General features: G+C 44.2%; 1 protein-coding gene across 5 annotated transcripts in view; it reads right to left on the reverse strand.

Annotated features, from left to right (window-relative positions):
- Ptprt (protein tyrosine phosphatase receptor type T) overlaps positions 1 to 25155 on the reverse strand; it is a 1232244-nt gene that overhangs the window by 176461 nt on the left and 1030628 nt on the right. The window lies entirely within an intron of this gene.

The following is a 25155-nucleotide window of genomic DNA, read 5'->3' on the forward strand; positions in this document are numbered from 1 at the left end:
TGACGGGACAATTATTCTAATAACAAAAGTCTCCCTTTATTGAGATTGAACTATGTGCCAGGCACTGTGCTAAGAGCTTCACACACCTTGTTCCATTAAATTTCTGATGAGAACCGATCTCTTGTGAGGTTGGGATTGTTATCACGTCCTTCTGGAGATGAGTAAACGCTCATGCAGAGCAATTGAGTTTCCCAAGCTTCCATGGCTACTGTGCCCAAGCATCCTTTTGCCCTTGTGGGGTCAAATGGGAGTTTATACTCATTATTTTGCTTTATCACCAGGCACAAACCTTGGAACACCGTTTGGTTCTTGGCTTCATAGAATTATTTTTTAGAGTCAATCATGAAATTAATAACTTTTTGCTAAAGTAATACAATTAAGACCACTGGATTTTTAATGATTTTTTTTTGTCTTATTCTTTATAAGAAAAAAATGGTAAGGTAAACATTTAGTGTACTATAAGGAAATATGTAGGTCAAGAAAATATATATCTGGTTAAGTTCAATTTTAGCATTTATGTGACTGCTATGTGCTCTACCAGATGTGAACTTGTTGACCCAGTCCTTGGTTGAGAAAAGCTGGGAACTGGCCACTTACTATGTCCGTTAGTGTTCTTGATAAATCCTCATTCACATGCGCCAGATTTCTCACATTTTATAGATGAAAAAAATCAAAGGACTTGCTAGAAGTCATATGGTTGCTTTTAGGACCAAGATTCCATAGGTTTGGTGATTCCAAGTTTAGGCTTCCCTGGTCAGAAACTTTGAATTCAATTTTCAAGTCCCCTAGTTACTCAATTTTCCCTTTTCTAAGAGCAACTGTTTTGATTATACCAGAAAAATAAATAAGTAACCAAAGAAAACCCCAATCCTGCATGTTCATGTTTATTAGTTCTGAAAGATAACTTCCTGATTCAGACATGCTGCAGAGTAATCCTTGGGTTACCAGCACCCCAGATCTACTTTCTCCTGTCCCCTTTAAGTTCCCACTGGTGTCACATTTGTGCTGGGCAACTTGAAAGTCCAGAGTACCTTTTCCTTAACCCATCTCTACTGTTCTGCTGCATCAGCACCAGTTCATCCTTCATCCGCCAACATACCTTCTATGGTCGCTTGTGCCCCTGGCAGAGTTTCTCTCTCTTCTAAATTCTGATATCACACTTCATAACACTTCAAGCCTATCTCACAGTACCACTTGCCCCAGTGAACTGATATTATTAGCCATTTGTCTCCACATCTGTCTCCCTCACTGGTCTGCATGTTCCTCAGGGGCAGCACGATGCCTTGGTTATCATTGTTTTTCCCATGTTAGCACAGAGCCTGACTTATAATAGGGGCTCAATAAATGTCTGTGGTTGTTCGGACTTGAGCTAGAGGGATGATGTCTCGGCCCACACGCATTTGTCCTCATGAAACAAAATCGAGTTTTCTCATGTTTGTGGTCATGTACTCACAGGAGTCAGCTGAGTATTGAGTTTAAGGGATACTGCTAATCACCACAGAGCTTCCATTCTCATTCCCCAAACTCACTGCTATTGAAGCACGGCCTTCTGGAGCACTTTGGTACACTTCTTCTTTTGTGTTTTAATATTGTGGGATGCATCCTCTCTCCAAGCACTTTGCCCATACCCCTGTAACTTAGATGAGTTGGTTTACTTAGCCGAGTCTCCCTAGTGGGAATGGAGAGCCTCCCAAAGCAGGGCTTGTGTCCTCTTCATTTCTGCAGTGTCAGTGTCTAGCAAAGGACCTGACTTCAACATCATTGTGCAACAGGTGGTTATGAAAGCATATAAAGGTGCACAGGCCCAAACCACTTGCTCTCCTTATACATTCTACCCTGCATTCTTTAGTCTCTGTAATCCATGTGTTATGTGACACACTATGCTGCATATATGAGCCAGAGAACTTCTCCTGGATGCCATGCGGGTGAGGGATCTTATTCATTTCTTTCCCAGCTACAAGAAAACCAGCTCACCAAATCCCAGGGTTATTTGAAAAGGTTCTGCCAATCTGCAGCCCAATAGATTTATGGTTGTGGGTGTGTGGAGGGAGTAGACATCCTCCTCTTGAACAAGACAAATCTGACACAGCAAGATGAGGATCTTTCTAAGTGGCTTGTGAATAGTCTCTGTCAACCATACCAGAGATACACTTTTCAGTACACCCACAGTCCACCATCTGCTAAGTCCAAAGGAAGCAGAGCACCTCAAGTTACGAGCTCCTTAATATTGACCACATTTTACTGACATTGGGAGGAAATAGTGTCTCCGGAGCATTGACTCATTGTCAGAATTAAACTTTGCCTAGTGTCTGCTCCAAGGACCTGTTCTGGAGTCTGAGTCCAAAGACATAGAGTCTTTTATAACATCTCTGAATCTCCATTGCTGTTTCTTAAATTTATGTGACTGGAGTTTATTACCACTTCACGAAGGCAGGTGGTCTCTTCATACTCCAAGAACACTGCTATGGGTTTTGTCTAGTCAGATGTATGCTCCATCCCTTAGGTGAGTGCTCATTACATTGCAGGCTGTTTGTGACATTATGCTGAGCAAAACAGGCACAGCCCACAATCGGTGGTAGCTAGGAGCAGGGACTTACATTTAATAAACTTTCAACTATGTTAAAGGTTTGAACAGACAGGCACATGGTACTTGGAAAGTGCATAACAGGGAAAAGAGTCACTTCTAGGAGGAAGTGATCAGCTGTGTGAGTTCCAAGGCTATGTCTAAAGGAAGCCTGAGATACGCCTATGGTAACAGCAGAGCAAAGAGCTCTGGCTAAGGATGCCATGGGACATGGATTCTGGTGCCATACAGAGCTGTATTGTTGTGAGGATCAGAAAACATGGACAAGAGGCAAAGACAGATGCTAGAGAGAGCAGCAGGAACCACTTCACAGAGGACTATGATGAGGATGATGAGGATTTCCGATCTGTACCCCAAGAAACATAGATGACTAGTTAAAAGCTATTCATCCAACTGGTATTTCCAATAGCCCATGTCAGTTTCAATATGAAACCAAAATGGGTTGCAGAAATTAGTTTTGATGCCATAGAAGGCACCCAGGGGGAAGATGTCAGTCACATAAACTCAAGAAACATGGGCTGGAGAGATGGCTTGGCAGTTAAGGTGCTTGCCTGTGAAGACTGAGGACCCAGGTTCAATTCCCCAGTACCCATATAAGACAGATGCACAAGGTGGTGCATGTGCTTGGAGTTTGTTTGCTGTGGCTGGAGGCCATGGTGCATCCATTTTCTCAATAAATAAATAATAAATAAATTTAAACACTGTGAGGTAACCCAGGCCCAGAAAGCCAAGTGTCACATGTTCTCTCTCATATGTGGGTCCTAGCCAGAAATGATTGGACTTCAGTGTAAATTGGAATAAAACCCAGTACCAGAGGCCAGTAAGCTAGAAAGGGATACAAAGGGAATAGAAATGGAGGAAGGGAGGACTTAAGAAGATGGCATTGTATATATGTAAGTAGAAAAACAGATTAATGGGGGTGGAAAGGCTTAAGTAAGGTCAGCAAAAGAGATTAACTAAAAGAAGGGTGGGGTATGGCTAATCAAAATCTAAGAGGGTATGAATAAGTCATATGGAAACCTACTCTTTTGGACAATGGCACACTCAGAAGCCATGGATTGTTACTAGAAAATTTTTAGTGCCAGGCATGGGATACCTTCCACTGAGTTGTTGGCCAGGGAGGTCCCTGATGCCTCCAAAGCATTACAGACCATTGCTGAGGCCCTTAGTTTCCCACCAGAAATAGATGGTAAGACCCTATTGCTTAAGATTCCAAATACTTGTGCTGCAAGATCATTGAGAAATCCTGCTGGAGCTGAGCTGAAAACCTTCTCCACGTAGACCAGCTGACAGAAAGCTTGAACAAGCTATGCTGCATGCAGTTCCATGGAAGAGAGAGAAATCACCAGTGGATACAAACAGCAATCAACACCGCAAGCCTTAAATTTGGTCAGCCAAGCCAAATAAGCCAAGAGGTGCAATAGTGGCATGTCTTTTATGGGACAAACCAACTGCTCTCTAATTGGAGTGGAGGACCCTCCACAGGAGGGACTATATGAAGGATAGTGAAAACCTATGACAGGGGAAGCCAGGAACCCTAGGGGTATAAGATCTGCTGGTTTCTAGCTAAATGTATATACTATGCTCACCAAATTGTCTGGTGAGCACTTCTCTTAATGTTCATACATATGTATTAATTCTACTGCCACTTTTGTTTAGAGAAGCTTCTCTTTTCAGATAGTGGTGACCTTGAAATGACCCAGAAGGCACCACAGTGCTGAGATAAAGTGACAGAGGAATGTTCCACACTGAAACATTCCAAGGCTCAGGGTCCATTGTGGAAGAGGTGGCAGAAAGAATGTACGAGCCAAAGGAAGGGTAGCACTACTTACAACGTGCTCCTCCAGACACAGGATGGCCTGCATACCCATGACCTCACAGTGCCTGACACTACCTACACAAGACCATCATAATAGGAGGAAAAGATGATGGCATCAAAATAAAAGAGAGACTGATTGAGAGGGGGAGGGAATATGATGGAGCATAGAGTTGCAAAGGGAAAGTTGGGGAAGGGAATTACCATGGTTTATTGTCCATAATTATGGAAGATGTCAATAAAAAAATTTAAAAACTTAAAGAAATAGCAATGGATATTCAGAGATTTAATAAAAGGGATAAATACTTGAAATTGAAATAGATACTAGATTAGTTATGAGAAATGTAAGATAAAAACACTGACCAGGTGGTTCACAACGTTTTGGGTTGTGTGACAGGGTAAATAGTGCTATTTATGGATTTTGGAAACTGTGGAAAAAGTATAGTTTAGGGAGAAACCATGTCTGTGTCTAAGACAATTTGAACTTGAAGTTAGATAGATTAAAATGTGGGTCTAGAACTATAACAAGAAGCCTGAGCTTGGGTTAAAGCATGTGGTTCCTGTGCTCACAAATGATAGACAGAGCATGTACATAAGGGAAATAACCCAGGGCGAGAATAACAGCCAAGAACACAAGCAAACAAAGGACAGAGGCTGGAAGGTCCCTAGTGCCCAGTGAGTACCTAGGAGAATGTAAGTCTGCATAAGAAACAGGAGAGCATCCAGAGAGGTAGGAAGAAAACCTGGGTGAGTACAGCTCTTGAACTAATAGAAGAATGTAACTTCAGAAGCAGGAAATGATCAACTGCAACCTACATGACTTCTAGTAGAGAATCAATTTCCATTGTCAACGAGAAGTGAAGATCTTGGGTAAGTGTTACAAAGTCTTTCACCAAAGAATGCCAAGACACCCCTAAATAGAAGTGGTATCTTTAGCATCATTTGACTATGACTCACAGAGCAGCCTTCCAAATTCAGGGAGGTCATATAAAAATCTCAGTAGCCTAGAAAATTTCAATGAGTTCAACCAACAGGCATCAGAGCTGAAAGCACAGACTCTCTCCAGTGAGGCTGTTAGGATTGGCCATGCTTGGCTGGTACCAGGATGATGAACATACACTACTACACAGAAATTGCAACTTTCACTTAAGCATTTTATCAAGGCATTCGTGATGGCTGGTCTCTGTAGATTTGTGCTTTGGTTCATAAATGAAGGGTACCTATAGTGTTCAAAGGTAATGCAGAGGTGGAGAAAATGGCTTTAGGAAAAAAAAAAATGGCCAGACAAGATCCATGCTTAGCTTTTATGTCTGAGAAGAAGAAAAGAGAAAGAGACATGGGTGGTGCTAATCTGGCTCCTGTTGCAGAATCAGAGGTGTGTCCACAAAGCTGACATTGTAGATGTCCAGTGTAGCCACACGAGAACTGTGATGAGAGTTAAAGGGAAGCTCACCACGGCTGGCTACTCACAGAGCCCCTTAGCAATATGGTGAGCTTCCTAAAGTGTGAGTATAAGGTCCAAAAGTTTGTCATGGTAACTCAGTGGCAGAAAACCCCAAGAGGAATATTCAAAGAGGGCATCTGGAGTACTTACTTTTACCTTAAATTCATGCTTTGCTTAAGAACAGGGCTTAATATCAGTTCTGGTCCCTAAAAGACTATTTCAGACTTTGGACTGGGACAAGCAGAAGTGATTTGGATGAATCTTTTTCATCTCTGCCCTCCATGGCACCTCACTTAAGAATAATCCAAGTAAATTAAGAACATACAGCAGGACATCCAGCGATTTATCCAATTAAAAATGTATTAAGTGTCTAATTGAGTCCCCTGTGTGATGTGGTCATTAAAAACGATCTTGTGAGCTCACCTTACTATCTCAGCCATCTCCAACTTGAGCTATGAGACCCACCTTGTATCCTCTGTGCTTTGAGCACTCTTGAAGGCTGAGCTGGGTTGTTTAAAGTCAATGTTTGCTCCTGCCTCTGCTCTTTTCCCAAAAGATTCAGTGGCTTAGAATCTCACCCCTTTCTAGGTGTGGCCCCTAATCCACTTCTGACTTCCCACGTGCTGGCTGCCCATTCTTGCATGTGGAAACCTTATTGTCTCTGTTTCTGCTCCACTCCTCAAGCTTACGTCTCTTACATGGAGCCTACAGGCCATGTTTTATGTCCCTCCTGCTTTCTCCATTACAATTATCTCACTCTTATTTTTCCCAGAGTTTCCTGATACCCAGTAAACCAGTCCTGGTTTATGTTACTCTGTACTCATCAGATCACTTTGGTGGGTTCTGCCCAGTTGCAGACTCAGCTTCCTGAAAGGGATCTCTATGGTAAACATAGACAAAGGGACTTGCTATTGAAAAAGTGACCCAATGCCCAGGAGATCAGCATTAGGAGCTTATTAAAAAAAAATTGTAGAATCATAGCCCCTTCCCCAGACCCACTGAAGCAGAAGCTGAATTTTAATATGTATCTGTATGGTTCAGTTATACATTAAAATCCAGAAGTCATTGACCTTGTAGATCATTAGTCAGAATCAGAACTTTTCTAGCTAGGGGTCCCATTCAGATGAGATCCAATTCTCACTTCCAGGTAACTCAAGGGTCTTGGTGGAAAATGGAGCAGATGCAGTCTCTTTATTTTGAAAAGTTAGAGCTGATATCAGTGGGCAGAAGCATTGTGGGGGCAGGTTAGGGGTAAATTCAAGGAAATATTTTAGTGTGGAAGAGCTTTCCAGCCATTTCAAATGCCGTTTCTTCTTATGCTACTAAGTGAAGACTCCATTTAGAGTTTCTCCAGACATTCCTGAGCCCCAGCAAGAGCAGTAAAAGGTGCTTCTAGGGGTACCTAAAATGCTCCTCACCAAGGAAAAGGGACTATGGGACATTTTGTGCCTCTTTTGGGGTTGAAAAGCTAAGGGTTTTGCCACTGGTTAAAAACAATGACTTCTGCAATTCAGATACATGTGTTAACATCTGTATGCCATCCCTCAGTGCAGGCCTTGATGAAAGCAGTTAACTGCAATATGATTTGATAACCTTATTCATCAAATAGAGAGGAAACACCAAAGTCACAAGGAGTTTGTAAAGCTCACATGAAACCACAGAGGTGAAAAACATTTGATAAACTGAGAGACTGTCCACACATATGATACACCAATCTACGACTTTGGAACCAGTTCCAGAGTGCCTGCAAACTGTGAGTCCCAGAGGCTGGGGCCTGCCTCCTCACAATGTGCACCTTAGGTTTATCCAAATTCTAAGAATAAAGGCAGGCAGGGCCCCCAGAGCAATGCACTTGACTACTCATGCAGTCAAGGGCCATACCAGGCTTATATCTAGATGATTTAATGGCAGCAATAACATCATTTGGCAACAAGGGATTAATGATTCATTTTCAAAGTACTCTCACTGACAATGGGCCCGATTTCATAGCTTTACTTCAGAGAATTTTTTTTCCCCTGTAAAGATATGGAGCAAAAATAGAAATCACAGATAAAGGCATCTAATTGCAATTGATAAAACCAACTAAATCCCAGGGGTTGCATAACCCATGCAGTTGATCATTGCTGACGGTAAAGAAAGAAGGCTGGCTCTAGGGGATGCAATCCCTGAGAGCTGAACTCTTGAAAACACAAAGTGGCTTCTCAGTTATCCAAGGACATATAATCCCCATTGTGCGGAATCTTAAGGTGCTGACAATTTACTCCCATCTACATAATGACTTCTTTTGTTGAAGAGTTTCTCTGTCTTTATTTTTGTTTTGCATGTGTCTAGCACCCAACAAGGGGAACAAAACAAAACAAAACAAAAAAACCCCACCTTGGAAACCCTGACTCTGAGCTTGCAATCTCTGTGCCAGGGAAGGTTTTAAGCATTGCAGACATCTGTGATATGGAGTTTTTTTGCTAAGAGGAGACAAGATGGAAATGATGAGGAATCTGGGCAACCTCTCTGCTCAGCTAAAGTCAGGTATGTACTATGTACCCACTTGATTTGATGGGAAGTGAATTCTCAGAATGATAGGCTATTTTAAGATAGAACTGAAGTCCAAGATAGAAAAAGAAGTTGGTAGGAGAGCATCTGGCTACTTCATTAGATTCAAGCTTCTAGACTTCACAAATTGCCTCCCAAAGCATCAAGAGTATTTGTAATTGTGATCATGAACTGCTTTGGCAGTCTTTGAGGGTGGAAATTGTAGTGAGCGGGAGGGGAGTGAGAAGCCTGGGGAGAAACAAATGCTGTTATTGGCTTTTTTTTTTTTTTAATGAGAAAACCCACTATATTTCAGATATTTTACACTAGTAACTATGATGTTGATACAAAAGAATACACTGAATGATTAATCAGTTTCCCTTAACCCTTACTGCCTATAAAGGAGAGGAATGGAAAGACAGACTTCATGTCAATCAATAGCAAACCAGAATTGGGCTAGAGGGATGGCTTAGTGGTTAAGGTGTTTGCTTGCAGGTTTGATTCCCCGGGACCCATGTAAGCCAGATGCACAAGGTGGCATATGGTCCTGGAGCTTGCTTGCAGTGGCTAGAGGCCCTGGCACACCCATTTTTTTTTTTCTCTCTCTCTCTATCTGCCCCTAGCTCTCTAATAAATAAATAAATAAATAAATTTAAAATACAGCAAATTAAAGTGGAGCACACAGGCTAGGGAATTTGCATATAAGATAAAATGCTATAGATGAGATGCTTGAGAGAATAGGAATATTAGGAAACCACTATCCAGTTCAAACTGGAGGAGCAAAAGAGGTGGTGGGGTCGGAGGGAAATATCACTTATCGGGAGACAGAATTCCAGGAGGCCCATGGCAGGGGTGGAGCATCGGGAACCTGGAGCAGACACATTCACTGTCACAGAAAAGGCCAAAGTCAAGAAGGGTAAACTCCCTGCCTCTTGCTCTAGCAACATTAACTCATGTCTCCCATTGGCGAAACCAGTTGGCATATGGGTGTAGGATGGGCAGCCTGCAGGAGTCAGCGCCCCGGCCTGAGTGTCCCAGCAGAGCATGGCAATAGGAAAGGATGGACATTAGTTCAGAGGGACCAAGGACAAGGGCTTGCTGTGAACGACTGATGTCAGGCACTTTGCCACTTTTGAGAGGTGCATGGCCTTATAAAACAGGGAGAATATCTAGATGTATTTTGAGACAAAGTCAAGATCACAATGGAGAAGTTATGAATGGGCTATAGGACAGCTAGATGTTTAATCTGGGGTTTTTCACAAGTGGCAATGTAATGGTCAGCAGGATCAGAGTACATGCTAAATGTTCAGCATGAATATAATTAGCTCTCATGAGTCAGCTTGGAGTTAGGGCTTTAACTACAACTCAGTCTGTTATTTTAAGTCCTTTAATGCTATACAAATTCCAGACACATGTGCCACCTTGTGCATCTGGCTTATGTGGATACTAGGGAATTGAACCTGGGTCCTTGGGGGTCACAGGAAAGCATCTTAACCACTAAGCCATCTCTCAAGCCCCATAATAGTTCCTTTAAATATTCAGGACAACCCCATGAAGCAGGTTCTGGGGTGGGAAAACTGAGGATCAAAGAGATTAAGTCACAGCAGCAAGTAGTTTAGGATATGGAACCTGAAAATATGGTGGGAATTTATTCTTTTAAAATTTGTATCCTATGACACCACCTCTCTAGTAAGTAGGGGGCATGGAGGTTGCTCCATAAAAACAAGGAAAAAAAGACTTGGTTGGTTTTCCTCAAATACCTAAAAGAAAGAAGCAGGCTAGTATTAAGAAGCTCAAGAATCTTATCTCAACCAGCCAGATAAAACCATCTTTGTGTAAATATTTTTCCACATGTATTCGTATCTGTCCCTGCTGGGTCTGCCACCTGCTGTATATAACAATGCCATTGTTTTTTTGAAACTTGCCTTTTCCTGAACATTCTTTCTCTTTATGCCCTCTAACCAGCATATTGTATTCTAATAGTCAAGGGATTGATGAACATGTCATGTGAATCTTGTTATATGGGCCAAATTATACAGACTTTGCTCAAATGATATTTAAACTTGCCCTTTTAAACTTAAGTTCCTTCATCCTTTTCACTTCCCTTGTATATCAACCACATCATCTCTAAGCCCCTCGTACACTGAGTTTAGTTTTATTAATAATCTCTGGGTTTTCTCTTTAAGACCTTTCTTGATATTTAGCAATCAAAGCAGCTCATATAACTCCAGAGAGACATGTTTTGCTCAAGTTTAGCTCAGCGTTTTTGTTATGTTTTCAATACTCATTATTTGAACTTGGTGTCAATTTTTTTTTTTTTTAAATTACAGACTGCCTCCCCCACACTGCAAGATCATACCTCCCTCATTAGACCTGGTTGACAGTGGAGCAGTTTAGGATTATTCCATCATTCTTTTAAGTGACATCACCAAAGATGTTTCACCAGTAATAAATAAATTGCCTCAATTCATCCTATGACAGTAATTGCTTTTAGCCAAGATTTAACTTGGAGTCAATGTCAAGTAGTTCGAAAACTCTACAAAGACAAAAGTTTTTTTTTGTTGTTGTTGTTGTTGCTGCTGCTGCTGTTTTTTTTTTTTTTTTTTTTCTGCAGATAACTATACTCTTAAAATCCAAGTAATAAGTCTTGAGTTAAGTGTAAAGGAGATACACATTTCTAACATTCCACACTCCCTTGGTATTACCTAGCCTGTCCTCACAGGTTAGAAGTGACTTCGCTGCAGCCTACACAACTAAATCTGCTAAATATTGCTGATGGAGATGCCCTCATTTTCAGCCTTAAATGGAGGTTAGCACCCCGTGAGATGAGAATCGCCCTAATTGATTGTTTGAAAGCCTCAGATAAATCGTTCCTCTCCTGCTGAGCCCGCTGCGTCCCTGTGCATCGCCTCACTGTGTGTCCAGGTGATCTGTGTTTTACACAACAGATCCTCTGTAGGTCAGATTTCAATTTAGCTGTGAATGGCTGTAGGAGGTGGTGCTGCAAGGCCTTACAGAGAACGTCCCCTGGATTTAACAACAACGACAAAAAATCCTGTAGCCAAGAAATCATTTCCCATCTTCTGCAATTTAGTGCCTCGGACATAATTAAAAGCAGCGTCACAGAGAGGGTGCTATGCTCAGACATTGTTGACCCACCCCTTGCTCTTGCAGACCTGGAGCTGGGGTTCCTTTTACCCTGCCTAGGCCTTGAGTGCTTTCTTGTGTCTTGGAGATCCTGGCCTATGCACATTACTGGGACCCAGCAAAGTGTTACAGAATTTGGCCTGCCATCAGATCAGGACCTTAAAACAAACTACAGCTGGGTACCAGGTCGTCTTGGAAATCAAAAGGAGGGCATGCTTTGTAAACTGTGTTAAGTATTGGAGCACAGTCAAGGTTAACAACCAGGATGTACTGAGGCAGGGGTCTAATCCAAAGATCAGTCAGTCTATGGCTTAGGTTTGGAATATTCTGGTGGTCTAGGTGCACCCATGGTAAAGGGCCACACCGTGCCTAAAGCTGTGCTTTGACTTTGACTAGAAACAAAATTTGGCCCGTGACCCTAAACCAAGGGCCTCCAAAGGACCACACGCATTATCACCCATTCAATCCGAATCCACGGTGGAAAGAAAGGTCCCGGACTTTGCCTAACCTCAGAGATGCTAGGGTTGTCATGATGAGAGTGGGCACAGAAAGATGCTGGGCGTGGGAGGTAATGTAGAGGCAATTCTGCCATCATAGAGCTCACTGCTCAGTGGAAGAGCAAAGTGTGCAAACTACAAATCAGAGTTCTGCATGGCAGACGCCCACACAGGTATGCCCAGGAAAGGACATGAATGATTCTGCTTAGGCAAAACTACACTGCACCCTTGCTTTCCACATGCCATCAGTGGTGTGGCACATGCAGTTGGCATTCCTGCCACCATTCAGCAGCTTCCTCTCTCCTCTCCCTACCTTGGCACCTTTACGTTCCTACGAGGCCTGCTCTGCTGACAGAGGCGGGGGCAGAGGAATCACAGCATGGCCAGTACCGTCAGTGCGCCGAGCCTGGAGCTCACAGAGTTCAAAGCTGCTTAGCTGCCGCCCACAGGAGGACCCATAGCCAGCACTGGGGATTAAGGATTTAGTATGAAGAGCAGATGTAAGAGAGAATGCAGCCCTTTCAGGATGCCCTGCAGCAAAGCAGTAGTCCCTTCGGAGTTTCTCAGGCAGCTGGTGTGAGAGAGCATGTGGTCACACTGAGCTGATTGTAATTCTTCCTGTGGAGTTCAGAGCAGTCCCAGGGAAACTGTGGGGGAAGGAAAGCCTACTTGGGAACGGTATATGGAAGAATACAAAAGCCAGCCAGGGATGCTCTGGAGGGCATACAATCCCCAGACATGAAGACTGACTGATCTCGGTTTGATCAGTGAGGCCAAGGCTAGTGCAAGGCAGGACCATTCACTGATGCTATGACTATTCAAACAGAGAAGACTGCGGCTACACCAGGAGAGGGAAGGCCAGCGTCAGGGCCAAATGCAGAGTATGGCAAATGAAGACACCCTACAGGGAAGATGGTGGGGCTAAGCGATTCTCTGGGTGCTCAGGTGTTGGTTGAGGTCTCCGTGAGATCTAGCCACCATACAGACCTAGCACTTAGACTTGACCATGGACCACGCTCTCGGGTTCAGGCTCACCGTGCTTCCTAGTGTGTGGGCTTCTAAGGCCCTAGGAAAAATTACGACGTCTTGGGTGGTGTAAAACAGCACATATGGATTTTGACAGTTCTGGAGGCCAGAAGTCCAAAATCAAGGTGTCACCCACGAGAGTGGGTAGAATTATTCCTTTGACCCTTTCCCAGCTTCCTGTGGTTCTCAGAAACGCTGGCATTCACTGCCTTGAACTTGGTCACTCCAGCCCCATCTCTGCTTTCATGGGACGCTTCCCTCTCTTAAGAAAACAGCGTTAAGGCTCCACTTTCTAACTTGATCTTAACTTATCACATTTGTCAATATCTGCTTTCTTTTTTTTTTAATTATTTTTATTTATTAGAGAGAGAGAGAGAGAATGGGTACTCCAGGGCCTCCAGTTGCTGCAAACAAACTCCAGACACATGCATCACCTTGCATCACCTTCTGCATCTGGCTTATATGGGTTCTGGGGAAGCAAACCTGGCTCTTTTGGTTTTGCGGGCAAGTGCCTTAAGCACTAAGTAATCTCTGCAGGCCAGTAGCTGCTTTGTAAAGAAGGCCACACTCACAGGCACCTGGGTGTCTTAGTTTGAATCAGGTGTCTCCCATAAGCTTGTGTGCTTTAAAAGCTTGGTCTCGAATTGCTGGTGGTGGTGCGGTTTGGGAGATGGAGTCTTGCTGGGGGAGGTGTGTCACTGAGGCCTTGAGGTCCATTAGCTCCCAGTCTGCCAGGGCCAGTTCAGCTTATTCTCTTGCTGCCATCTTCTACCCACACTCGAAGGAAGTGACGCCCAGCCCCTGCCTCCTTTCCCTGCCACCAGGAAGCTTCTCTGTGAGACAGTGAGCCTCCCTGATGGCCAGGGCTGCTTTTGGTGAAATGTTTCGCCTCAGCAATGTGAAGGTGACTACAACATGATGGGGCGGGGGAATTTTCCACTTTCAATCTATCTTTTTTCGAAGGACGCATTCAGTGCACAGCTTTAAGCTGAATCATAATGATTCACACAGCTTGGGAATGGGTTACAGACAGGCAATCTTAGCATTTCATGAAGGAAAACACCAACACCGGCAGACGTCATGGCCCGCTGGCAGCATATGGGAAGAGGCATGGGAGATACTTGCTTGGAGGTGAACTGAATGGAACATAAGCCTTTGGGGGGACATAACTTGTCCTGTCTTTAGGCCTGAACCACATGGCAGGGTGCACCAGGTGCCGCGGCTCCTCAACACTCTTATTCAGAAACAAATTCAAGTCTTTCTAAATAAGTCCACCCAAAGTGATCTCTCAAGGGGTGACTGAGTTACCTGATTCAAAGGGGCATGGAGACAAAGATCTGCCCAGCTGGGGCAGCTTAGTAGAGCTCATGCCTCTGCATCATGCAGCCGGCAGCATGCGTTGCGGTGCCTGGAAAAGAGGCACGGTGCCCCAAAGGGAGTGAGAAATCTATAGCAAGGATTGGTGGAAGCGTGTGCAGGATCAGAGAGAGGAGCCTGAGCACACGCAGCGCGGAATTCAGATTAGCCCAGCTAACCCAAGCGAGGGCAACGGAACCGGCAGCGAGCGTGGCAGTGGTTGTTGAGATGCCAGCCAAATCCACCATGAACATGTCTTCGTTTTTTCTAGCCTTTGTCTCCCAGCTTTAGAAAGCCAGAAACATCGAATTGCTATGTTCTGGTCTAAAAGCGGATCTATCCCCCCTTGCTCCCCAAGAGATGGGTGGAAAAGCAGCTTCCGCTGTTGGCAGGAGGTGATAAGGGTAGACATGAAGGCCTAGAGCTGTGGCAGAGGCTGGACACACTGAAGCCCTGATCAATCCCTCCAGCGCTCTGACTACAGCCTGATTTCTCCTGAGCCCAAATCACACAGAAGCAAGGCAGGGACCGGGCTCCACAGAACCAAACCCAGCCGATCTGGGAGGAGTCTGAGAGCTCCATTCATGGAGTCTGGGAGGCTTGGGATGGCAGACTACTTGGAGTTCATACAGAATTAAAGTGTTGTGCCCAGTGACTCACAACCAACCTAATAAAATGGGAAATGGTGCATTGGGTGACGTGTTTAAACCATCACTGGGTAGATGCAGAAAGTGGGACGGGGTGAGTACACCATGCTTGGCACATGCTCTATGCATATAAACCCACTTACCTATCTATCAGACTATTCACACGTGAGGACCAGGATAAAAAATCAACTAAATGTTCTGGGTATAGTGAAAGAGTTGATGGAATACAAAAACAAATCCAAGACTGTGTACTTGCACTGTGAACTTGTGCTAAGTTCAAGTGGAAGTCAAGGCTGGAAGAAGGGTCCTCAATGCTAATTGTTCACAGAGGGCATGAAACCCAGGCCGTGGAAGGACAGCATCTCAGCAAAGGGAGGCATGGGGGTGAGAAGGCAGATAGCTCTTACATGATCGGTTTGCGTGGGACACAGGCTGCAAAAGGAGGAAATAAAGTTGGAGAGATGGAGAAAGGGCAAGCAGAGGCTGGTTATCCCAAAGTGGAAAAGAGACTCTGGGAGCATGTTGATTGGGACCTGACTTCTTTGTGGAGGATCACTCTGGCTTTAAAGACAGAGACACTAATTAGGAAGATATAACACTAATCCATGCAAGAATTGAGGAGTCTCACACATGAGTAGTCACAGGGAGGAAGGCTGAGGGACAGGCTGAGAAGTGATCTCAGAGGAGGCACAGGCAGATGTGATGGAAATTGGATACTAAAGATGACACTGACTTTTTGGAAGGTTAGTTTGAATGGAAGACTGTGAACTTGTTGTCTAAGGAGAATATCCCAGGAGAGAAAAATAAGTTCCCTAAGAACCTTATTCATAAATGCTCATTTTGTAGGAAGCATAGACATTCAACTGCTGCAGAATACCCTGCTTGAAATGTGATTCCCTTCATCTTCATGAAGTCGATTGATTTAGTTAAGAGACTGGTAACAAAACAAAACCAACAAACAAACAAAAACTAATGGCATCTGAAATGACATGCCAACAGCCCCGTGTCTATTATGCTTTGAATAGACTGTTCACGAGGACAGTGTTCTCACGCACTTCACTGAGTCCTCGCTCGAGTCCTCTGCTGCTCTGTGAAGTCAGCCTGCATCCATATGAACAGTCCAACAGGAAAGCCGAGGCAGCCCTCTGTGGGGACCAGTCTGGTTCCTGGATGTCACCTGCCTCCCTGGCTGCAGCTACACACTCTGCCCCTAAACTGCAGGCATAACCTTGGTTTATGCTCTGGCACCAACTAAGGCTTTCTTTTTTTTTTTTTTTCTTTTATTTTTTTAAAAGTTTTTTTTTTTTGGTTCATTTTTTTATTTATTTATTTGAGAGCGACAGACACAGAGAGAAAGACAGATAGAGGGAGAGAGAGAGAATGGGCACGCCAGGGCTTCCAGCCACTGCAAACGAACTCCAGACGCGTGCGCCCCCTTGTGCATCTGGCTAACGTGGGACCTGGGGAACCGAGCCTCGAACCGGGGTCCTTAGGCTTCACAGGCAAGCGCTTAACCGCTAAGCCATCTCTCCAGCCCCTAAGGCTTTCTTAGGAGGAAGCGGAAAACACCCAGGTCAAAGGGACGTCAATATTGTCTCACCTTAGCTATTGGCCCTGCTCTTGTTTTGGGCTGTCTTAGCAGAAGGGATTGCTGTGTGGTTGCACCCACCCTCCCTGTTTCTATCCTAGTTTCATTATGCGACCTGATTCATACGTTCTGTTTGGACCTTCAGATGTCCTTGGCCTGAGTCTCCGATGAGCTCTTTCTCACCTTCCCATTTCTCACTTTTCTCAAGGAACATAGCTCTGGCCTTGCTATCTACCTGTATCTACTCACTGGACAGCTTGTCTGCTAGCCTCGCTCCGCATTTCAGTTTCCTCATCTATAAAATGAGTTGCAGCTCATAATAATGATGGCACATGTCTCAGACACTGAAATGTATCTCCCTTGTTCTCTCAAAAAAAAAAAAAAAAGGTAATTATTAGTATTCCCATTTTGCAGGCAAGTAAATGGGACAACTTTGTAATTCAAAGTCCCACACCTCCAAAACTACATGGCTTCTGAGACATGGTCCTGAGGCACTCTGCCGTGGCAGTTCCCCATACTTGGCTCATTATAGGTGTGCACTGAATTTGGGTTCGCACAGAGAGCATGGTAAATACAACTGTAGCCTTCCTAGAGAGGCCTGTGCTTGAATCCTAATGCTATAATTTCCAAGCTCTGTGAATTTCTTTTTTCAATCATGTAAGCCTCAGTTTCTTCTTCTGTAAATTGAGACTAGTACCCTACCCAAAAGAGATTCTTTCAGTTTTTACATGTGTTAATAAGGTGGACAGCTCCTCGTCTTCCATGGACTGTAGGAAGCATTGAAACACATTTTCTTTTTTTTTTTTTTGCCATAATCTGTCCTTTTTATCATCTGGTAAGTTTCCTCATGCCATTATTGCCTAGAGCTACCACCTCCCTGAGATGCTCCATCAGCCAGCCTTCCTCTTTCCCCACAGTCACAGTCTAGGTGGGTAGGTCTTTGGTTCTCCCGCCTCTGGCTCCTGTTACCACACCATCCAATCAGAGGCACAAGCTCCATGGGCAGGCTGCTGTGGCCTCAGAGTACCCAAGCCCACAGCGTCCAGGCAGTGACCCTGTGTGTGGTGGGGGTGGGTGGGTGGAGGGGGCGTCTTTGTGCTGTCTCTGTCTTCTCTCTGCTTACATTGCCTCAAAGGAGCCAACTCTTTCTATCTGGGCCTCGGGTTTGTTTGTTTTTTTTTGTTTTTTTTTTTCCAGATAATCCTGGAACATTACTATAAGGCTGTTGCAAAGTATCTCTGTGGAGCATATTATGGCTGTCATCTTGTCACTGCAGCCAGGTCCCAACTGAAAGAACTGACAGAAGAATAACAATACTTTACCACAATATGCACAGGAAGGAAAGCAACAATAAAGGGAGATCTATCCCATATCTTCTCAAGCACTGAGTAGGGTTAGGACTGTATCTACTTCCCAGTTGTCCCTCACTATGACAGAACCTAGATCAGTCAGTGCACATCTGTATTACTTTGTAGGTGAGGAATCTGGAGCTCCAGTTTTAAAGAATAGAGTTTAGCCTTCAGATGAGAGATTGCGCATACCTGACAGTGGGCTGTGGGCATGCCCAAGGTGACGCATTGTGTATCAGTCCTGGACCCCAGACTGGATACTGCTGGTATCCCATTAGGTCTAAAGGCAGAAGTCTGGCTGAGGTCTAGGATGGGGCAGAGATGAAGCATTCTTTCTGCACTGGTGGGCCTGGATGAGACTGACTTCTCACAGTGAGATGTTAATTGAATAGTCACTTGTCCAGCTGAAGTCCCAAGTCATCCCTCTACAGAAAAAATGCTCAATCTTGGCCATAGACACCTTTGCCTTATTTCTCTCAATGGTAACTTCCCCAGCTTCTGCCAGATAGATTCCTACAATCTTCATGCCCACGAAGAATAATCAAACACACCTCTAGTCATGGACAAATGCTTCCTGGGGTGGAGAAAAGGGAATTCAATAATTCCAGAGCCTCCAGTGCACATGTGCTCTGTGGCTCACAGCCGGGGGCAGAAAGATAAAGGAGTATTTCACCTCCAGATGCGCATCATCTAGAATGGTCTCACTAAGCCACATGTGCTCACAGAACACTTGTAATGAGGCTGCAGAGACCAGGGAACTATGCTTTAAAGCTTTTTAAATTTTTTTTTCTTTCGATGAATTTCAAATTTAAAACTGAGGCAATAAAACATGTTTACCCATTGAACACAACTCTTACTTTTTATCTCTTTAGGATTATTTTTTTTTTTTCATTTTAGCCATTTGAAAGTTAGAATTTGAACTGGGACTTGGTCTAAATGTAAGAGATACAGCAGATTTCAAAGATCTGGTACACAAAATGTAGGCTATCTTCCACTGAATAGCTTTATAAAATATTGATTACTTATGATGAGAACTGTGGAGATGGTTCACTTGGTAAAGTGTTTGCCAGTCAGGCATGAGGACCTGAATTTGGACCTCCAGGACCCACGTAAAACTCGTCTCTGTTGGCATGTGTCTGTGATCCAAACGCTGGAGAGGCAGAGACAGGAGGATCCCCGGGGCTTGCTGGCTAGCATGTCTAGCTGAAACAGTGAGCTCTGGGTTCAGTGAGAGCCTCCACTTAAAAAAAGTAAGCAATTGAGGAAAACATCCGATGTCAACATCTGGCCTCGGCATGTGCACACGTGTATATGTCCAAACACATGTGTGTTCAACACATGTGCAAGTATGTCTTCTGGTGTGGCATATAGAGAAGTGTACAACTACAGAACTCTACCTGTACACATCTGTGCATGTGACACACATATACAAAAGCAAAAGAGTAAAAAAAAAAAAAAATTAAGGTGATCGGTTTTGTACATGTTAGGTAAATATTGTCGAAATTCACTTCATGTTTCTTTTATTTTTAATGAGATTTAAAAATTAAGTTATATGCACGGCTAAAATTCTATCCCTATTGAACAGTGCTGCTCTGTAGCTTTTAGAAAAGCCATATATTGGGGTGATTTTATCCCTTAGGGGACATTTGAGAATGCCTAGCTATATCTAGTGGTGACAATTGGGGCTGACATGTGAATGATATCTAACAGGCATTGACCGTTAGCAAACACCCTACAATGCCCTGGATGGCCCACCAACCCCAGATGTGGAAGCTTTAATCTTGATAGACTCTGCATTCTCTGAAGGGAAGAATGGTAACGTGAACTATTAGCCAGGCAATGAAATCAAAGTGGTAATCACACTTAGTTCCCCTGATTCTCTGTGGCTGTGGGAATGATTTACCCCATTACTCTGCATGAGGAGATGAGATCCAGAGGGAAAAAGGTAACATACCTAGAGTCACCAGGCCAGAAAGTAGCAGTGCACAGAGCTGTCCCCAAATCTAGCCCATCCTTTCTCCCTCACGTGGCTGAGCAGGTCTCTTGTGTATACAGTCTAATATCCCCGTCACCCAGACCCAGGCAGTTTTGTTCATTTTACCTCAGCCATTATTGCTATCAGGGGACGGACATTAACAAAAGCACCTCTTGAAAGGGATTGCCTGCTCCAAGAACAAGACTCGCAGGCACCTCACCCATCAAATGAAGCCAAGACACCAGCAGAAATAAGTGGAGCCCAGTGAAATAAACCTGTCAGAGGAGGAACATTCAAATGCCTTGGAAAGCAAGAACTAAGAACAAATGTGCCTGATATGTGACTGGCTCTGTTTAAAGAAAACATTATCTGACTGTTCGACTTGAACAGAACCCAGAGAATAATGGCCATCAGAAATGAAAGTGCTCATACACACTCCAGAGAGCCACCGCTTCTCCATAAATCAAGCTTGAGGACAGTGGTGAGAGTCACTGTGTCTCACTGTCCTGCCATATGTTTCGTGTGTCTACCCGTGACTTCTGCCTGTCTTGATTTGGGGTGAGACTGGTGGGTCTGAGGTAAAGTAGAGTTGGACATAATCCTTTACTGTTGACCTACTAGGTGCAGCTACTAAGCAAGACACTCTCCAAGTTATCAAATGTAAGATGACTCTGTGAAATAACCATGATAGCTAGTTTTCTGGTTTAAACAAGACTATCTCGTGTGTTAAGGGTCTATGATTAGAATGGCTGGGATGAAATGCCTGGGACATTAACTGTGACATAGCGGACTGTGATGGTTCTCGGCAATAAAAACGCAGGGGCATAGTTGATGCTGTTTGAGGCTCTGCCCACATCTTCTCTGCTCCAGTTGAGGTAGCTCCTGGCTGTCAATACATCACAGAAATCACCCACTCTGGAGAAGTACAATTAGGCAAACTAGAGTTCTCCAGGCGGTTGTGAATCCTCATAACAGTCTCTGGTCAAAGGCCAACTGATTCATGGGACCAACTCCAAAGTAATTCACATTCCAGGGACCCCCCTGGTCAGACTAATGCAGCTCTCCACATTCCTCCTTACCTTTCTCCCCTGTTCTGTCCATCTCTCTCTGTCTTTTCTAAGAACACTCCTCAGTGAACCTGCACAAGAACCCCCACAGCAGGCTGTGTCCAGGAGACCCAGCTCAACACAGTCCCTAATTGTGATGCAGGAGATCCAATAAAAGTGTGGATTAATAGGTAGTCGTCAGGGTTTCTATACTGAGATACCAGCCAAGTGAGCAAAGGTGAGTCTGGTGGTGATTTGATAAGGTCGGCCTGGGGACTGTCATTTGGGGATGAAGGACACTCCTAAAGTTGTCAAGTTGCCTGCAGGACCTTCTTTCCTATTGTGATAAACTGATTAGGAGAGAGGAGGCCACTGACTGAGCAAGTGCTTGTAGAGAGCTAACAGGTAAATATTTGAAATTCCCCAAGAACCTTCCCATTGATCAGAAAGGACCTTTGCGGTAAGGAGAGCTGTAGGTCAGCAGGCTAATTCTCCTGTCTCAGTTTCTGATGGACATCTGGGTCTGACAGATTAGCTCTGCATCCTTAGAAGAATGTCATCAGTTTATGTGAGATGAACTCTATGATGCGCCTGAGGAAAGGGGCTGGAATTTACACCAAACAGATACCTACGCAGGACATAGCACTCCTATTCTACCTCCTTGACACTTTGGAGGACTCTTCATTTTTAGTCTATAATGGAAATAGTGTGCCCCAGGAGGCAGATATTATTCCTTCTTAATGGTAGGTAAAAGGGGATGGATCACATTTAAAGGATGTGTCTGGATCAGTGCGACACTTGGGACCATGGCTCAGTCTACTCATTTTCTAGTCTTGTAATATACCTGTTATGTCACTGTTTTCCCAACAGACTACAGTTCAGATGTCTCTTTGCCTATGAAGTGCTAGCTTGGTTCCTGGTGCGTGTTATTTATTTATTTATTCATTTATTATTTATTTGCAAGCAGAAAGAGAGGAGAGAGAGAGAGAGAGAGAGAGAGAGAGAGAGAGAGAGAGAGAGAGAGAGAGAAAGGGGAGAGAATGGGCACACCAGGATGTCTAGCTACTGCAAATGAACTCCAGATGCATGCACCACCCTGTGCATCTGGCCTTTTATGGGTACTGGGGAATTGAACCTGGGTCATTAGGATTTGCACGTAAGTGCATTAATCACTGAGCAATCTCTCCAGCCTGTTTGTTTGTTCTGAACACAGCATTTTTATCACAACTATGTTTAATTTGTAGATTTTTGATCATTGACCGAAGGCCTAAAGCAAGTGCTCTTTGCTTATTACTGTCTTCTTCAGTACTTAGAACAATGCCTGGTACATAGTAGGTGCTTACTAAGCATTGGTAGAACAGGTGAAGGATAGATAGAGGGATGCATGAGGAGTGAATGGAGGGATGGGTGAATGCATGGATGGGCTGGTGGGTGGACGGGAGAGTAGGGTGGAGGGACTGCTAGTTCCTCTCTGGTGCACCTGGCCTGGAAGACCCCCTGAGCGTGGGCCCTTCTCAGTCCCCTCCCACCTGCCCAGGGTGCTAGTGATCACCTGTGGTGAGGAGGCAGAGTGGAGTCCCCGGGGTCACCTGGGCGCTGCCCATTGGTGCTGACCACAAGGAAGCCAATCCCCAGGCAGCATGCAGAAGAGAAGGAGAGAGAGAGAGAAAGAGAGAGAGAAAAACACATGAAAATGTGCAGCACAATGAATAACACTGCAATTGTTGTGGCTCTGAAGAGCTCACATTAAACAGCAAAAGAACATCATGATCTAACAAAACAGGGGCCTGAAACAGATTCGTAAAAAATGAAACAAAAGCAAGAATCACCATCCATCAAGGTCCCACCACATGCCACGTACTCTGCCGGGTACCTCTAAGAGATTGGACAAACCAGAAAGTTCAGTAGCATCATAAATGAACAAATCATTTTTTTTTCCCCAGCCAAACTACATCTCCCTCTGGCTTCTTTTTCTTTGTCAATGATGCCACCACCCACCTAGCAGCTCAGTGAAGAAACCTGGGTGGTGAACCTTTACCCCTGTTAGAAGGCTGGTTACCTTTCACCCTCCTCTTAGCTGACCTCCCACATATAATCAGGCTGCTGGTCTTACTAATTCTACTCTAGGCAAGTTCTTGACGATGCTTCCTTCGCTTCAGTTTCCCACTCATCCAAGCCACCCTTGCATTGTGTTTCAATTCCGTAGGCAGCCCCCTGCGTGGGCTCCTTGCTTCCAGTCTTCCATCTACTCGTTACTGTCTGGATAAAACACACCAGTGTCTACACTGGCTTTAAGGTCAACATCAAACCCTTCAATGCAGCTCCAAGATCCTCAGCAATGAATTCCCAGGTGGCCCTTCCAGTCTCATCTCTCTCTATTCCCACCACCACCACCACCACCACCACCACAGTGCACTGCTCCCAGCATGACAAGCAACTTTCCATGACCACAGTCCTCACCATCTTGCCTCTATGCCATGCCTGGGCCAGTCACTTTGCATGGGACATACTACCTCCTGCTTCTTCACCCAGCCGACAGCTGTTCATCTTTCAAGGATCACTTGAGAAGTCCTTACCTCGGGGGTCACTGTGTTTGGGACAGATGTTTTTCCTCTGTCCTCCCAGAATATCCTAATCAAACTTCATTCTCGTTGTAGCAAACGCCCCATGTTATAAGTGGATGCCCTCTTCTTTCCTGAGTAGTCTCCCCAGAGGTGTACACGTATGTAACCCTTTCTAGTGTGCTCTTCTGATCCCTCATTGTGCCTGGCACATGATACGTACTCATTGAAAAACTGTTAGTTAAATGAATGAAAGAATGAAGAAATGGTGACTCAGAAAATTTTTATATTTGTTCAATAACAAAGACCTAGTAGTGGGCAGAGGTTATATTCAAATCCCAGTTTGCTTGGCTCCAATGTCCCTGTCCTTTCAAACCTATCACTTGCCTCTAAATAAAATGATACAAAATCTTGGGTAGCATGTTATTCATGGTCAGAGTCTACCAGATTCCCAAGTCATTTATCACCCAAACTGCACAAGGTCCTTATGCAAAATAGAGAGAGGCCCGATGTTCCAGACCAAATGATAAACAGAAAATACATTATTCAAAAATGTCACAAGTGGCAAGCTTGATCAAGAGCCACAAAAATACTACAGAGGCTAATCAACAGCATCCAGCAATCATAATACTCCTCCCTCAAAGATTTCAAGAGTTCTGTCTCTTTCAGTGCACATTATAAGTCAATGATCAGTAAGTAATTGTCTGTGTGTCAAATCAGGTACTCATGCCAATTTCTTGTGTGCGTATAAGTTAAAAATTTCTTTAAATCCTTTTTCAATGCTTAGAAAAAATAGGCTAATATTTTGTACTGCAGGAAATTATGTTAAATGTAAATTTCCACATCCGATGTTTTATTTTAACCTAGCACATCTGCGTCTATGAGCCATGATGGCTTTTGGCTTTAGTGGCAAAGCTCTTTGTTGTGACAAAGCCCTTAAGGTCTGCAAAGTTGAAAATAATTATCTGATCTTTTACAGAAATGTTTGATAACCCCTGTTTTAAGTGACTTTATTTTTTAATTTTAATTTTTGTTTTAGGGAGAGAGAGAGAGAGAGATTGAGAGAGAGAGGGAATTAGCATGTCAGGGACTCAGCCACTGCAATCAAATTGTAGACCCTTGCGCCACCCAGTGGCCATATATGACCTTGCGCTTGCCTCACCTTTGTTCATCTGGCTTAGGTGGGATCTGGAGAGTTGAATATGGGTCGTTAGGCTTTGCAGGCAAGTGCCTTAACCGCTAAACCATCTCTACAGTCCCCCCTTTTTAAAATTAATCCATTCCACATCCCAGCCTTTCAGACAGGTGACATAAGAACTATTGGTCTCTCATGTCAGAAGAACTAAAAATCTTGAGAGAAAGAGCAACTTACATACTCCTACCCGGATTCTTTCAACACCCTCCTAAATGTCCCATCATTCTGCAGCCTCCTGCCTGCCTCCGTCCATCTTCCCATGCCTCCATCCATCTAAGCTGCAGTTCACCCAGCACTCTGCACTTTCTATAGCCTATATGTACACACACACATAGGCTATAGAAAGTGCAGAGTGCTGGGTGATTTGGTCTTGCTTAGTACTTCTGTTTCTTCTC

The sequence above is a fragment of the Jaculus jaculus genome, chromosome 8, assembly GCF_020740685.1.
Source record: "Jaculus jaculus isolate mJacJac1 chromosome 8, mJacJac1.mat.Y.cur, whole genome shotgun sequence".
In the NCBI taxonomy this organism is placed as follows: domain Eukaryota; kingdom Metazoa; phylum Chordata; class Mammalia; order Rodentia; family Dipodidae; genus Jaculus; species Jaculus jaculus.